At 38.6% G+C, this 17,500-nt stretch overlaps 2 non-coding genes and 1 pseudogene across 2 annotated transcripts; all 3 read right to left on the bottom strand.

The window, feature by feature from the left end:
* LOC148165578 (large subunit ribosomal RNA) overlaps positions 1-307 on the bottom strand; it is a 6,994-nt pseudogene extending 6,687 nt beyond the window's left edge.
* A 658-nt stretch (positions 308-965) lies between these two features.
* LOC148165577 (5.8S ribosomal RNA) lies at positions 966-1,122 on the bottom strand. Its single transcript, XR_015771351.1, has one exon. It is a non-coding gene; the product is annotated as a 5.8S ribosomal RNA (ribosomal RNA).
* A 1,622-nt stretch (positions 1,123-2,744) lies between these two features.
* Positions 2,745-4,665, bottom strand: LOC148165576 (small subunit ribosomal RNA). The gene has a single exon (XR_015771352.1). It is a non-coding gene; the product is annotated as a small subunit ribosomal RNA (ribosomal RNA).
* Between the last annotated feature and the right edge of the window lie 12,835 nt (positions 4,666-17,500).

Genomic DNA, 17,500 nt, shown 5'->3' with positions numbered 1-17,500 from the left:
AGGGCTGCACTCTCAAGCAACCCGACTCTGAGGAGAGATCCTCCCGTTATCGGCAGCGGTCGCTACGGGCCTGGCACCCTCTATGGGCTGTGGCCCCGTTCAAGATGGACTTGGACGCGCCGCACGATCTCGGGATGACGGATCCTCCCTAACACCACATTTCCCGGCGTCCGGTTTCGGCCGCGGGATTCGGTGCTGGGCTTCTCCCTGTTCGCTCGCCGCTACTGAGGGAATCCTAGTTAGTTTCTTTTCCTCCGCTTAGTAATATGCTTAAATTCAGCGGGTAGTCTCACCTGCTCTGAGGTCGCATATGAAAAATAAAAATTTTTCATTCGGTCATTTCGACGATCACGACACGTCTCCCATTCCTTGCTATACGTGTTCGTCATTTTTCTTTTTAAAAAATGGCTAAGTTTACAGAAACGCTTACGATCTGACGTCTGTCGCGATTTGCATTACACGTCTCGGACACGACGACCGTCTATAACGTTCTCAACCTTAAAACGCCATTTTTTTTTTTTAAATGACGACATGTTGAAGAAATAGGACGTGCTACGCCGAAAGACCAGCCAACAACTACAACAAGTAGTAGTTGGTCGCTTTCGCGTCTTAAGATGTCGCGCAAATTTACTCGCTGCACGAGAAACGCACACAAACACACGATTCTACGACACACCACGCAAGAACATGTGCCGACGTAAACACTTTCGTATTTATGATTCGCAAGGTGGACGTCCGACGGACTTTGTAAAAAAAAATACAAAGCATACCCGTCCCGTCCTTTTTGACGAAAAAACACGCTCGAGTAAACGTCTCGGCACACGTTCGAGGCGTGCGTCGTTATATCGTGACGTAAGTGACGATCACGTACATTAATGAGTACCTATTCGACGCGTCGCAACACATCCAACACGCTCCGACGTTTTCGTCCGAAAACGAAAACCGAGCAGTCTTTGAAATTGACACGACCCTCAGCCAGGAGTGGTCCGGGAACATTATATCCGAGGACCGCAATGTGCGTTCGAAATGTCGATGTTCATGTGTCCTGCAGTTCACAAGTTGACGCGCAATTAGCTGCGTTCTTCATCGACCCACGAGCCAAGTGATCCACCGTTCAGGGTAATCTTTTTAAAATTTAAACGCTCGTTCCACAAGAACCCCGATCATGCCGATCGTCCAGCTGTCTATACACGTCTTGCAAAAATTTTTGCGTACGTGCGTACATCCGAAACGAAAATGATCTTCGTGGTTCCGAAACGTGCCACGTCTAAAATTTCGGTGTTGTGGTATGGATATTTATGATTCTCGCTCTTAATTGTCTTTCGTCCGTACTTTCTCGTCTGAAAGGGAACGCGATCGTCGGTCTCAGTTTTACGCGTACGAAAAAATTAAAAAAAATATTAACCCAAACACAAATTTGTATCCGCGCACCGAAAAAGAAGCACTTTTCTTTTTCACGCGGTCTCCGCTTTTACACGCAAAGTACGAGCATGTATGTGTGAAGATGGGACATGTTCGATACGATTTTAATTAGGAATTTGCCAATTTCCTTTTTCTCAGCAATAATTTTAATAAATAATGCTGCTTTCTCTCATAAACTACATTTTCGGTAGTTTTCCTTTATTGTGTCTTTCATTTAGTGTGCGTGTGTGTGTGTCAAGCACTTTAAAAAGTGTGACGAAGAGACGGTTTTTGATCGATCGGAATGAACACATCATTACATCATCGTACTCGTTATGAAAAAGCGAATTAGTATCCGCCGTAAGCGAAAAGAGATTTTCGCGGGCGGTCTTTGTGTTCGTGTTTCAATTTTCTTTCTATATTTTTTCGTCGCCAAACCGAAGACAGATCGTGAATTTTGACGAAAAAATTTATAGACGTGCCAGACTGAGCGTCTAACATAAAATCCTCAAGTTTACCGTTCTATATCGTGACTTAATGACGATTGACGGTGTATATAATTTTGAAATGGTGCAGTCGTACGCTCCGTAAAGAGAATTTTACCGTTTCTAACGAAATCACTTTACCACATCTACCAAAAACATTAAAAAAGCAAGGTGTGATGTGTGTGCGATCGCTCGTTTAACGGCGCTTTCAAAAAACTCTTTGAAGCGTCTAACGACGAACATCATTCACGCGAATCGTAGAATCGGGAGCGTTTCTCGCCGGTCCCGTAGCCGGGCGTAAATCATTTAAAACCCACGGTGTCGTAACCTAATTCGACACCTGCGATTTTCTTCTTTCTCGACTACTCTGCTACATCCTCTCCGTGTGTCCGAAAAAAGAGGACTTCTAACGTCTTTCGACTTTCGCGGTGGAGTTCACAACTTTCCGCGATCCGGTCGAAAAACCGAAAGCGTCCCTCCTTCTTTCCATCATTGGAAAAGATCGAGAGATAGTACAAAAAAAATCAAAAAATCTAGGTACCCGAAGAAACAGCCGTATGCCCGAGCGAATTCGGTTTTTCTCGTTCAAAAAAGGTGAAAAACTCGATCGCAAGGACCGGCGCTGCGGGCCAGCGTAACGCTATTGTTTTTCCGAATATGTACGATTCGTAGTTCAAAACGTCGTACACACGGTGTTTCAAAAAGAAACAAGCAACGGCACGACAAAAGATCGTGCCGTCGACTCCATGTCATCGACGACGGTGTTGTAAAAACATAAAGTGTACATCGACACGATCAAATGAAAATGCATAATAATAAATTATACATATGTCAAAATTCGTGTGTACGAGGACACGTTAATGATCCTTCCGCAGGTTCACCTACGGAAACCTTGTTACGACTTTTACTTCCTCTAAATGATCAAGTTTGGTCATCTTCCCAGCGACATCGACGACGTCGAAACGCCATCGCGTACCGGTCCGAAGACCTCACTAAATCATTCAATCGGTAGTAGCGACGGGCGGTGTGTACAAAGGGCAGGGACGTAATCAACGCGAGCTTATGACTCACGCTTACTGGGAATTCCTCGTTCATGGGGAACAATTGCAAGCCCCAATCCCTAGCACGAAGGAGGTTCAGCGGGTTACCCGGACCGCTCGGTCAGGGAGGACACGCTGATTCCTTCAGTGTAGCGCGCGTGCGGCCCAGAACATCTAAGGGCATCACAGACCTGTTATTGCTCAATCTCGTGCGGCTAGAAGCCGCCTGTCCCTCTAAGAAGAATTGTTTGTACGCCGACAGTAAAAACCGCGCACGACCACCGGGCGAACCCAGGATCGACGGGCCTTTGGGATGTCGAAATACGCCTATTTAGCAGGCTAGAGTCTCGTTCGTTATCGGAATTAACCAGACAAATCGCTCCACCAACTAAGAACGGCCATGCACCACCACCCACCGAATCAAGAAAGAGCTCTCAATCTGTCAATCCTTCCGGTGTCCGGGCCTGGTGAGGTTTCCCGTGTTGAGTCAAATTAAGCCGCAGGCTCCACTCCTGGTGGTGCCCTTCCGTCAATTCCTTTAAGTTTCAGCTTTGCAACCATACTTCCCCCGGAACCCAAAAGCTTTGGTTTCCCGGAAGCTGCCCGCCGAGTCATCGGAAGAACGTCGGCGGATCGCTAGCTGGCATCGTTTATGGTTAGAACTAGGGCGGTATCTGATCGCCTTCGAACCTCTAACTTTCGTTCTTGATCAATGAAAGCGTTTTTGGCAAATGCTTTCGCTTCTGTCCGTCTTGCGACGATCCAAGAATTTCACCTCTAACGTCGCAATACGAATGCCCCCATCCGTTCCTATTAATCATTACCTCGGGGTTCCGAAAACCAACAAAATAGAACCGAGGTCCTATTCCATTATTCCATGCACACAGTATTCAGGCGAAGTTTTAGCCTGCTTTAAGCACTCTAATTTGTTCAAAGTAAACGTGCCGGCCCACCTCGACACTCAATGAAGAGCACCGCGGCGGGATTGAGTTGGGCCGCCCTCTCGAGCTAAGCCCACCGGCAGGACGTCCCGCGGCACGCCAGTTGACACCGCGAACGATGAACCGGCGGCGCGGGACACAGATTCGACTACGAGCTTTTTAACCGCAACAACTTTAATATACGCTATTGGAGCTGGAATTACCGCGGCTGCTGGCACCAGACTTGCCCTCCAATTGATCCTCGTTAAAGGGTTTAGAGTGTACTCATTCCGATTACGGGGCCTCGGATGAGTCCCGTATCGTTATTTTTCGTCACTACCTCCCCGTGCCGGGAGTGGGTAATTTGCGCGCCTGCTGCCTTCCTTGGATGTGGTAGCCGTTTCTCAGGCTCCCTCTCCGGAATCGAACCCTGATTCCCCGTTACCCGTTACAACCATGGTAGGCGCAGAACCTACCATCGACAGTTGATAAGGCAGACATTTGAAAGATGCGTCGCCGGTGCGAGACCGTGCGATCAGCGTAAAGTTATTCAGAGTCACCAAGTTGTACGATGACGGAGACCGCCACCGATTGGTTTTGATCTAATAAAAGCGCTCCTTCCGTTTCCGGTTGGAGCTCTGTTTGCATGTATTAGCTCTAGAATTACCACAGTTATCCAAGTAAATGTGGGTACGATCTAAGGAACCATAACTGATTTAATGAGCCTTTCGCGGTTTCACCTTAATTTGGCTTGTACTGAGACATGCATGGCTTAATCTTTGAGACAAGCATATGACTACTGGCAGGATCAACCAGGGAACTGCGTTCTTGTTTTAAAATAAGAGAGTTTTAGTCTTTCTTTCCTTCTAGTCATATAAGCTACAATAATCGTAGAATTTCGGAAAGACACCTGCTGCTCTTATAAAAAACTGAACACTTTCCTATTATTGTTTTGAAGAAAGTGTGCGTGTCTGCGAAACGAAAACCTCGTAAGAAGAGACGTAACGCCACGCGATCTTTCTGGATGGAAAATTTTTCGACATTTTTCTCACATCATCCTTGATTGAATCTCCTGCAACAATTTTATTCTTATTCATCCGTTCTAAGTTGTCGTCGTCGTCGAAATAAATAATTTGTACACACTTCGGGGTACACGTTTGTCAAAATTCATGAAATGCAACGTAACATTTTTACTTTAATAAATTTTTACAGTGCATTCAGATCGACTAAACGAACAACGACGGATGAATTGATTTATGGATTTTTATTTGTTGCGACTCATCGGAGGAGAGAGTGAAGAAAAAATAATCCAATATCATGGTTACGGAATAATTTTCTATGACTTTTTCATCCTTGTTTGAATCTTGCAACAATTAATTTTATTCATCCGTTCTAAGTTGTCGTCGTCGTCGAAATAAATAATTTGTACACATTTCGGTACACGTTTGTCAAAATTCATGAAATGCAACGTAACATTTTACTTTAATAAATTTTTACAGTGCATTCAGATCGACTAAACGAACAACGACGGATGGATTACTTATTTTTGTTGCGACTCATCGGACGAAAAGTAGAAACATAATCCTCCATTGTAATATAGTTTTTACGGAAAATTTTTCTTTTATTTTATATCCTTGATTGAATGCTGCATTTTATCCGTCTTTTTTTCGTCAAAAACAGAGATCAATGCGATTCATCGGACGAAGAAATAATTTCCCAGTTCAAAATTTAGAGATTTTTGGGCACATCGACTTGAAATTTTATCGTAAAGAAAAAATATCGTCGTCGACAAGCAAAAGTTCAAACATTCTCCATACTCTTCGCTAGATTGAAAGCGACGGTTTATTGTGAGATTTCTCTTTAGAAATATTCACACGTTACGAGTTTATGAAATTTTATTTATTTCAAAATTCTCGCTCGGACTTTAGTGAGTTGACGCATTTGTTAATTTTTGGTCGTTCTGACACGAACACATAAAATCTTTGATTGCATTTGGACCGCTAACATAGAAACGCTCGCCGCATCCGCAATCTCGCTGTGCATGGTCAATGGCAAGATTTGTCATCCCTCAAACGATGGTGGGTCCACAGGGTACACATTCCGGCCATCGTCCCAACTACGGGTAAGTCGCGGTGTACGAGAGGTAACAAGATAATCGGACGCACATAAAATCACATTTCGATCGTACGCTTTTGTCCGCTGCTACATACCACCACTACTATCCCTATATATGCCAGCGCGGCAGCGTTCAGCTCTGAATCACTCGATGCGCGAAACGGTCGAAATCCCATAGCGCGCCGGCCGCTCGCTATGGGCGAGGGGTCGGGTAAATCGGTCTGATCGCTCGGTGCAAAAGTCCGTTTGGGTACTTAGAGACGGAATTTTAAAATTCTGATTTCGCAGATCAATTTCAAGGGTCATTAGGACTCGAATGCCGTTAACGGTGTTTTGAAAAAAATATTTTTTACGTTTTTACGGCATTTCGACCGAACACCTCAGTTCCGACTTCGGACTTAGAATAATTTTCATCAAAATTTCGAACGCCTCAGTTTCCAGAGGGTTTTAGATCCCGTTTAGTTAGGGGTTTGAAATTATCACAGCCACCCTTGTTTGGTGTTAGTTCGACCGTAACTTTTGTTCGTTTGCATTTAATTTCGATTTTTCTCGGACTTTTGGTCAATGTAAATTTATCAACCGCTACACTTCCGACTTCGGACTTAGACGAATGAGCGCCGAACGCTACAGTTTCGACTTCGGACTTAGAAAAATTTCGCTCGACCGCCACAGTTTCGAATTGGACTTAGAAAAATTTCGGTCGAACGCCTCAGTTTCGAATCGGACTTAGAAAAATTTTGGTCGACCGCTACAGTTTCGACTTCGGACTTAGAAAAATTTCGTTCGAACGCTACAGTTTCGACTTCGGACTTAGAAAAATTTCGCTCGACCGCCACAGTTCCAACATGAGACTTAGAAAAATTTTCATCAAAAATTCGATCACCTCAGTTTCGACTACGGACTTAGAAAAATTTCGGTCAACCGCCACAGTTCCTACTTCGGTCTTAGAAAAATTTTGATGAAAATTTTGAACGCCTCAGTTTCCAGAGGGTTTTAGATCCCGTTTAATTAGAAGCTTGAAATTATAAAATCTACCTTCTATCGATGTTAGTTCGACCCAAACATTTGTTCGTTTGCATTTAATTTCGATTTTTCTCGTACTTTTGGTCAATGTAAATTTGTCAACCGCTACACTTCCGACTTCGGACTTAGACGAATGAGCGCCGAACGCTACAGTTTCGACTTCGGACTTAGAAAAATTTCGTTCGAACGCTACAGTTTCGACTTCGGACTTGGAAAAATTTCGCTCGACCGCCACAGTTCCAACATGAGACTTAGAAAAATTTTTATCAAAAATTCGAACACCTCAGTTTCGACTACGGACTTAGAAAAATTTCGCTCGACCGCCACAGTTCCTATTTCGGACTTAGAAAAATTTTCATCAAAATTTCGAACGCCTCAGTTTCCAGAGGGTTTTAGATCCCGTTTAATTAGGAGCTTGAAATTATAAAATCTACCTTCTATCGATGCTAGTTCGACCCAAACATTTGTTCGTTTGGATTTAATTTCGATTTTTCTCGGACTTTTGGTCAATGTAAATTTGTCAACCGCTACACTTCCGAGTTCGGACTTAGACGAATGAGCGCCGAACGCTACAGTTTCGACTTCGGACTTAGAAAAATTTTGTTCGAACGCTACAGTTTCGAATCGGACTTAGAAAAATTTTGGTCGACCGCTACAGTTTCGACTTCGGACTTAGAAAAATTTTGTTCGAACGCTACAGTTTCGACTTCGGACTTGGAAAAATTTCGATCGAACGCCACAGTTCCGACTTTTTTTCGAAACTGTAGCGTTCAGTCAAATTGCCGTAAAAACGTAAAAAACTTTTTTTACAAAACATGGTCGACAGCATTCGAGTCCTAATAATCCTTGAAATTGATCTGCGAAATCAGAATTTTAAAATTCCGTCTCTAAGTACCCAAACGGACTTTTGCACCGAGCGATCAGACCGTTTTACTCTACCCCTCGCCCATAGCGAGCGGCCGGCGCACTATGGGATTTCGATCGTTTCACGCATCGAGCGATTCAGAGCTGATCGCTGCCGCGGCGGCATATATAGGGAGTACTGATGGTAAGTGGCAGCGATGACGGACAAGTACGCACGATGAATGGATTGACATGAAATCAAATGTGCGCGTCCGTACGATCTGTTACCTCTCGTACATCGCGACCCCGTTTAATGATATTATGCTAAATTAAAAATAAAAATACATCGATGAAATAAAAAGTGGTAAATCTCTAGAAAGACAATATACCGCTGTGAATAAAAATTTCTCGATGAATAGCGAAATGTGAATTAGTCCGCCTGTAACGTGCATTTTGCGAACGAATTAGCTAATTCACCGCTAGTTAAAAAACGTGACCACCCAGTGCTCTTATCCAAAGTCGTCTGCAAATGAGATGAAATTAATAATCTTGACTCTAATGCAGACGACAAATTGAATTGAATAATTTACTTGAATAATGTGACGGATCTATAAAATAAAACACAAAGCCCGAAACACCAAGCAGTAAAAATCTCGATTATTGTTCCGCCCGTTGAAAAACAAAAGATCCGTCACATGGTAAGCAGAACTGGTGAAAATTGTGAAAGACTTGTTTCTCCTCCGATAACAAGCTTGAATTAAATATGATCAAGTGAATGATATTGGAAACCAAAGAACGAAACTGAGGAGAAGCAAATGTTCAGTAATATATTATGAATAATTATAATATTAATATAAATAATAATATTATATTAAAAATGGGAATTGTATGTGGTTGATGGAAAAAGTTTTTTTTTCTGTTGACCGCTACAGTTCCCAATTTGGAAGGTAAAAAGCAAAAAATAAAATATTTTATTATTTTTTTTACGGGTCCCTACCGCTACAGTTCCCACTGAATGTGTCCTTTTCGCGCTAAGTCCATGCAGTCGCTACAGTTCCGAAACTGGACTTGTAAAAATTTCGACATTTTTGAACGCATCAGTTCCGAACGAGGTTTCAAAACTGTAGCGTTCGGTGTAAACGCATCAGTTCCGAATGAGTTTTCGCAACTGTGGCGTTTCATTTTTGTGCTTTCATGGTTGCATAAACAATCGCCAGTGTGAACGCTTCAGTTCCGAATGAGTTTTCGAAACTGTAGCGTTTCATATTTCTGCTTTCATGGTTGCATAAGCAATCGCCAGTGTGAACGCTTCAGTTCCGAATAGATTTTCGAAACTGTAGCGTTCAATGTGAACGCTTCAGTTCCGACTTTGGACTTAGAATAATTTTCATCAAAATTCGAACGCCACAGTTTCGAAAGGGTTTTAGATCCCGTTTAGTTAGGGACTTAAAATTATGACATCCACTTTCGATTAATGTTAGTTCGGTCCGAACTTTTGTTCATTTCCATTTAATTTCAATTTTTCTCGGACTTTTGGTCTTTGTTAATTTTGTCCTTTCGAAACTGTAACGTTCAAAGTGAACGCCTCAGTTCCGAATAGATTCTCGAAACTGTAGCGTTCAATGTGAACGCTTCAGTTCCGAATAGATTCTCGAAACTGTAGCGTTCAATGTGAACGCTTCAGTTCCGAATAGATTCTCGAAACTGTAGCGTTCAATATGAACGCTTCAGTTCCGAATAGATTCTCGAAACTGTAGCGTTCAATGTGAACGCTTCAGTTCCGACTTTGGACTTGGAATAATTTTCATCAAAATTCGAACGCCACAGTTTCGAAAGGGTTTTAGATCCCGTTTAGTTAGGGACTTAAAATTATGACATCCACTTTCGATTAATGTTAGTTCGGTCCGAACTTTTGTTCGTTTTCATTTAATTTCGATTTTTCTCGGACATTTAGACTATGCGAATTTTAGATTTTTCAAGCTGTAGCGTTTGGCGAGAACGCCGCAGTTACGGACAGGTTTTGTGTCAGACTTTCAATAATCTGAAAAAACTCCGAAAAAAGAAAATAATTAGTGTTTTCATGGTTGCATAACAATTTAAAATTCATGCACAAAAATAATCCATCTATATTTCCGTTATTCAAGAATGCAAAGGAAAGACGAAAGTTCGGCAACAATTAGTTTCCGCGGTTGCATAACCATTCAAACGTTATGCTTAAACACAATCCATTTACGATATATAATAAAAATAAAGCTTTATTATCAACTTTGAAGTCCATTCTATTGCTGATCTTTAGACCTATAGATTAGGTCAAGATGTCAAATGTCAAAAAACAACTACAGGTTCCTGTATTTGTAGCAATGCTGGCGCCATCTGTAGAACAGTTACCTAAACTTGAAAGTCAAAAAAATTACAGCTTTCTGTAACTATTAATGTTGGTATCGCCACCTGTTAGTCGAAAACATAATTTAGTGGCGCCATCTATATGACAGGTCTGGAACTTCAGAAATGTCAAAAATTACAAGATTCTGGGTTAATTTACGTATTTTTCTTGAATTTTAAGCATAATTTGACCTGACCTGACCCTAAAATGGCGCCATCTATGTGTCAGGTCTGGAACTTCAGAAATGTCAAAAATTACTGTTTTTTCCTTTATTTTACATATTGTTTTTGAATTTTGGCGCCTATTTTAACTCAAAAATGGCGCCATCTATATGACAGGTCTGGAACTTCAGAAATGTCAAAAATTACAAGATTCTGGGTTAATTTACGTATTTTTCTTGAATTTTAAGCATAATTTGACCTGACCTGACCCTAAAATGGCGTCATCTATGTGTCAGGTCTGGAACTTCAGAAATGTCAAAAATTACTGTTTTTTCCTTTATTTTACATATTGTTTTTGAATTTTGGCGCCTATTTTAACTCAAAAATGGCGCCATCTATATGACAGGTCTGGAACTTCAGAAATGTCAAAAATTACAAGATTCTGGGTTAATTTACGTATTTTTCTTGAATTTTAAGCATAATTTGACCTGACCTGACCCTAAAATGGCGTCATCTATGTGTCAGGTCTGGAACTTCAGAAATGTCAAAAATTACAAGATTCTGGGTTAATTTACGTATTTTTCTTGAATTTTAAGCATAATTTGACCTAACTGACCCTAAAATGGCGCCATCTATGTGTCAGGTCTGGAACTTCATAAATGTCAAAAATTACAAGATTCTGGGTTAATTTACGTATTTTTCTTGAATTTTAAGCATAATTTGACCTGACCTGACCCTAAAATGGCGTCATCTATGTGTCAGGTTTGGAACTTCAGAAATGTCAAAAATTACTGTTTTTTCCTTTATTTTACATATTGTTTTTGAATTTTGGCACCTATTTTAACTCAAAAATGGCGCCATCTATATGACAGGTCTGGAACTTCAGAAATGTCAAAAATTACAAGATTCTGGGTTAATTTACGTATTTTTCTTGAATTTTAAGCATAATTTGACCTGACCTGACCCTAAAATGGCGTCATCTATGTGTCAGGTTTGGAACTTCAGAAATGTCAAAAATTACTGTTTTTTCCTTTATTTTACATATTGTTTTTGAATTTTGGCGCCTATTTTAACTCAAAAATGGCGCCATCTATATGACAGGTCTGGAACTTCAGAAATGTCAAAAATTACAAGATTCTGGGTTAATTTACGTATTTTTCTTGAATTTTAAGCATAATTTGACCTGACCTGACCCTAAAATGGCGTCATCTATGTGTCAGGTCTGGAACTTCAGAAATGTCAAAAATTACTGGTTTTTACTTTATTTACATATTTTTTTGAAATTTGGCGCCCATTTTGACCCTAAAGTGGCGCCATCTATGTGTCAGGTCTGGAACTTCAGAAATGTCAAAAATTACTGTTTTTTCCTTTATTTTACATATTGTTTTTGAATTTTGGCGCCTATTTTGACTCAAAAATGGCGCCATCTATATGACAGGTCTGGAACTTCAGAAATGTCAAAAATTACAAGATTCTGGGTTAATTTACGTATTTTTCTTGAATTTTAAGCATAATTTGACCTGACCTGACCCTAAAATGGCGCCATCTATATGACAGGTCTGGAACTTCAGAAATGTCAAAAATTACAAGATTCTGGGTTAATTTACGTATTTTTCTTGAATTTTAAGCATAATTTGACCTGACCTGACCCTAAAATGGCGTCATCTATATGACAGGTCTGGAACTTCATAAATGTCAAAAATTACAAGATTCTGGGTTAATTTACGTATTTTTCTTGAATTTTAAGCATAATTTGACCTAACTGACCCTAAAATGGCGCCATCTATGTGTCAGGTCTGGAACTTCAGAAATGTCAAAAATTACAAGATTGTGGGTTAATTTACGTATATTTCTTGAATTTTAAGCATAATTTGACCTAACTGACCCTAAAATGGCGCCATCTATGTGTCAGGTCTGGAACTTCAGAAATGTCAAAAATTACAAGATTCTGGGTTAATTTACGTATTTTTCTTGAATTTTAAGCATAATTTGACCTGACCTGACCCTAAAATGGCGTCATCTATATGACAGGTCTGGAACTTCATAAATGTCAAAAATTACAAGATTCTGGGTTAATTTACGTATTTTTCTTGAATTTTAAGCATAATTTGACCTGACCTGACCCTAAAATGGCGCCATCTATGTGTCAGGTCTGGAACTTCAGAAATGTCAAAAATTACTGTTTTTTCCTTTATTTTACATATTGTTTTTGAATTTTGGCGCCTATTTTAACTCAAAAATGGCGCCATCTATATGACAGGTCTGGAACTTCAGAAATGTCAAAAATTACAAGATTCTGGGTTAATTTACGTATTTTTCTTGAATTTTAAGCATAATTTGACCTGACCTGACCCTAAAATGGCGTCATCTATGTGTCAGGTCTGGAACTTCAGAAATGTCAAAAATTACTGTTTTTTCCTTTATTTTACATATTGTTTTTGAATTTTGGCGCCTATTTTAACTCAAAAATGGCGCCATCTATATGACAGGTCTGGAACTTCAGAAATGTCAAAAATTACAAGATTCTGGGTTAATTTACGTATTTTTCTTGAATTTTAAGCATAATTTGACCTGACCTGACCCTAAAATGGCGTCATCTATGTGTCAGGTCTGGAACTTCAGAAATGTCAAAAATTACAAGATTCTGGGTTAATTTACGTATTTTTCTTGAATTTTAAGCATAATTTGACCTAACTGACCCTAAAATGGCGCCATCTATGTGTCAGGTCTGGAACTTCATAAATGTCAAAAATTACAAGATTCTGGGTTAATTTACGTATTTTTCTTGAATTTTAAGCATAATTTGACCTGACCTGACCCTAAAATGGCGTCATCTATGTGTCAGGTTTGGAACTTCAGAAATGTCAAAAATTACTGTTTTTTCCTTTATTTTACATATTGTTTTTGAATTTTGGCACCTATTTTAACTCAAAAATGGCGCCATCTATATGACAGGTCTGGAACTTCAGAAATGTCAAAAATTACAAGATTCTGGGTTAATTTACGTATTTTTCTTGAATTTTAAGCATAATTTGACCTGACCTGACCCTAAAATGGCGTCATCTATGTGTCAGGTCTGGAACTTCAGAAATGTCAAAAATTACAAGATTCTGGGTTAATTTACGTATTTTTCTTGAATTTTAAGCATAATTTGACCTGACCTGACCCTAAAATGGCGTCATCTATATGACAGGTCTGGAACTTCATAAATGTCAAAAATTACAAGATTCTGGGTTAATTTACGTATTTTTCTTGAATTTTAAGCATAATTTGACCTGACCTGACCCTAAAATGGCGCCATCTATGTGTCAGGTCTGGAACTTCAGAAATGTCAAAAATTACTGTTTTTTCCTTTATTTTACATATTGTTTTTGAATTTTGGCGCCTATTTTAACTCAAAAATGGCGCCATCTATATGACAGGTCTGGAACTTCAGAAATGTCAAAAATTACAAGATTCTGGGTTAATTTACGTATTTTTCTTGAATTTTAAGCATAATTTGACCTGACCTGACCCTAAAATGGCGTCATCTATGTGTCAGGTCTGGAACTTCAGAAATGTCAAAAATTACTGTTTTTTCCTTTATTTTACATATTGTTTTTGAATTTTGGCGCCTATTTTAACTCAAAAATGGCGCCATCTATATGACAGGTCTGGAACTTCAGAAATGTCAAAAATTACAAGATTCTGGGTTAATTTACGTATTTTTCTTGAATTTTAAGCATAATTTGACCTGACCTGACCCTAAAATGGCGTCATCTATGTGTCAGGTCTGGAACTTCAGAAATGTCAAAAATTACAAGATTCTGGGTTAATTTACGTATTTTTCTTGAATTTTAAGCATAATTTGACCTAACTGACCCTAAAATGGCGCCATCTATGTGTCAGGTCTGGAACTTCATAAATGTCAAAAATTACAAGATTCTGGGTTAATTTACGTATTTTTCTTGAATTTTAAGCATAATTTGACCTGACCTGACCCTAAAATGGCGTCATCTATGTGTCAGGTTTGGAACTTCAGAAATGTCAAAAATTACTGTTTTTTCCTTTATTTTACATATTGTTTTTGAATTTTGGCACCTATTTTAACTCAAAAATGGCGCCATCTATATGACAGGTCTGGAACTTCAGAAATGTCAAAAATTACAAGATTCTGGGTTAATTTACGTATTTTTCTTGAATTTTAAGCATAATTTGACCTGACCTGACCCTAAAATGGCGTCATCTATGTGTCAGGTTTGGAACTTCAGAAATGTCAAAAATTACTGTTTTTTCCTTTATTTTACATATTGTTTTTGAATTTTGGCGCCTATTTTAACTCAAAAATGGCGCCATCTATATGACAGGTCTGGAACTTCAGAAATGTCAAAAATTACAAGATTCTGGGTTAATTTACGTATTTTTCTTGAATTTTAAGCATAATTTGACCTGACCTGACCCTAAAATGGCGTCATCTATGTGTCAGGTCTGGAACTTCAGAAATGTCAAAAATTACTGGTTTTTACTTTATTTACATATTTTTTTGAAATTTGGCGCCCATTTTGACCCTAAAGTGGCGCCATCTATGTGTCAGGTCTGGAACTTCAGAAATGTCAAAAATTACTGTTTTTTCCTTTATTTTACATATTGTTTTTGAATTTTGGCGCCTATTTTGACTCAAAAATGGCGCCATCTATATGACAGGTCTGGAACTTCAGAAATGTCAAAAATTACAAGATTCTGGGTTAATTTACGTATTTTTCTTGAATTTTAAGCATAATTTGACCTGACCTGACCCTAAAATGGCGCCATCTATATGACAGGTCTGGAACTTCAGAAATGTCAAAAATTACAAGATTCTGGGTTAATTTACGTATTTTTCTTGAATTTTAAGCATAATTTGACCTGACCTGACCCTAAAATGGCGTCATCTATATGACAGGTCTGGAACTTCATAAATGTCAAAAATTACAAGATTCTGGGTTAATTTACGTATTTTTCTTGAATTTTAAGCATAATTTGACCTAACTGACCCTAAAATGGCGCCATCTATGTGTCAGGTCTGGAACTTCAGAAATGTCAAAAATTACAAGATTGTGGGTTAATTTACGTATATTTCTTGAATTTTAAGCATAATTTGACCTAACTGACCCTAAAATGGCGCCATCTATGTGTCAGGTCTGGAACTTCAGAAATGTCAAAAATTACAAGATTCTGGGTTAATTTACGTATTTTTCTTGAATTTTAAGCATAATTTGACCTGACCTGACCCTAAAATGGCGTCATCTATATGACAGGTCTGGAACTTCATAAATGTCAAAAATTACAAGATTCTGGGTTAATTTACGTATTTTTCTTGAATTTTAAGCATAATTTGACCTGACCTGACCCTAAAATGGCGCCATCTATGTGTCAGGTCTGGAACTTCAGAAATGTCAAAAATTACTGTTTTTTCCTTTATTTTACATATTGTTTTTGAATTTTGGCGCCTATTTTAACTCAAAAATGGCGCCATCTATATGACAGGTCTGGAACTTCAGAAATGTCAAAAATTACAAGATTCTGGGTTAATTTACGTATTTTTCTTGAATTTTAAGCATAATTTGACCTGACCTGACCCTAAAATGGCGTCATCTATGTGTCAGGTCTGGAACTTCAGAAATGTCAAAAATTACTGTTTTTTTCCTTTATTTTACATATTGTTTTTGAATTTTGGCGCCTATTTTAACTCAAAAATGGCGCCATCTATATGACAGGTCTGGAACTTCAGAAATGTCAAAAATTACAAGATTCTGGGTTAATTTACGTATTTTTCTTGAATTTTAAGCATAATTTGACCTGACCTGACCCTAAAATGGCGTCATCTATGTGTCAGGTCTGGAACTTCAGAAATGTCAAAAATTACAAGATTCTGGGTTAATTTACGTATTTTTCTTGAATTTTAAGCATAATTTGACCTAACTGACCCTAAAATGGCGCCATCTATGTGTCAGGTCTGGAACTTCATAAATGTCAAAAATTACAAGATTCTGGGTTAATTTACGTATTTTTCTTGAATTTTAAGCATAATTTGACCTGACCTGACCCTAAAATGGCGTCATCTATGTGTCAGGTTTGGAACTTCAGAAATGTCAAAAATTACTGTTTTTTCCTTTATTTTACATATTGTTTTTGAATTTTGGCACCTATTTTAACTCAAAAATGGCGCCATCTATATGACAGGTCTGGAACTTCAGAAATGTCAAAAATTACAAGATTCTGGGTTAATTTACGTATTTTTCTTGAATTTTAAGCATAATTTGACCTGACCTGACCCTAAAATGGCGTCATCTATGTGTCAGGTTTGGAACTTCAGAAATGTCAAAAATTACTGTTTTTTCCTTTATTTTACATATTGTTTTTGAATTTTGGCGCCTATTTTAACTCAAAAATGGCGCCATCTATATGACAGGTCTGGAACTTCAGAAATGTCAAAAATTACAAGATTCTGGGTTAATTTACGTATTTTTCTTGAATTTTAAGCATAATTTGACCTGACCTGACCCTAAAATGGCGTCATCTATGTGTCAGGTCTGGAACTTCAGAAATGTCAAAAATTACTGGTTTTTACTTTATTTACATATTTTTTTGAAATTTGGCGCCCATTTTGACCCTAAAGTGGCGCCATCTATGTGTCAGGTCTGGAACTTCAGAAATGTCAAAAATTACTGTTTTTTCCTTTATTTTACATATTGTTTTTGAATTTTGGCGCCTATTTTGACTCAAAAATGGCGCCATCTATATGACAGGTCTGGAACTTCAGAAATGTCAAAAATTACAAGATTCTGGGTTAATTTACGTATTTTTCTTGAATTTTAAGCATAATTTGACCTGACCTGACCCTAAAATGGCGCCATCTATGTGTCAGGTCTGGAACTTCAGAAATGTCAAAAATTACTGTTTTTTCCTTTATTTTACATATTGTTTTTGAATTTTGGCGCCTATTTTAACTCAAAAATGGCGCCATCTATATGACAGGTCTGGAACTCCATAAATGTCAAAAATTACAAGATTCTGGGTTAATTTACGTATTTTTCTTGAATTTTAAGCATAATTTGACCTAACTGACCCTAAAATGGCGCCATCTATGTGTCAGGTCTGGAACTTCATA

The sequence above is a fragment of the Gnatocerus cornutus genome, unplaced genomic scaffold (genome assembly GCF_029298725.1).
Source record: "Gnatocerus cornutus isolate USDA-ARS CGAHR unplaced genomic scaffold, icGnaCorn1.1 ctg00000277.1, whole genome shotgun sequence".
NCBI classification, from domain to species: domain Eukaryota; kingdom Metazoa; phylum Arthropoda; class Insecta; order Coleoptera; family Tenebrionidae; genus Gnatocerus; species Gnatocerus cornutus.
Note: the sequence above shows the minus strand (reverse complement) of the source record. Positions and strands in the feature narration are given on the sequence as shown.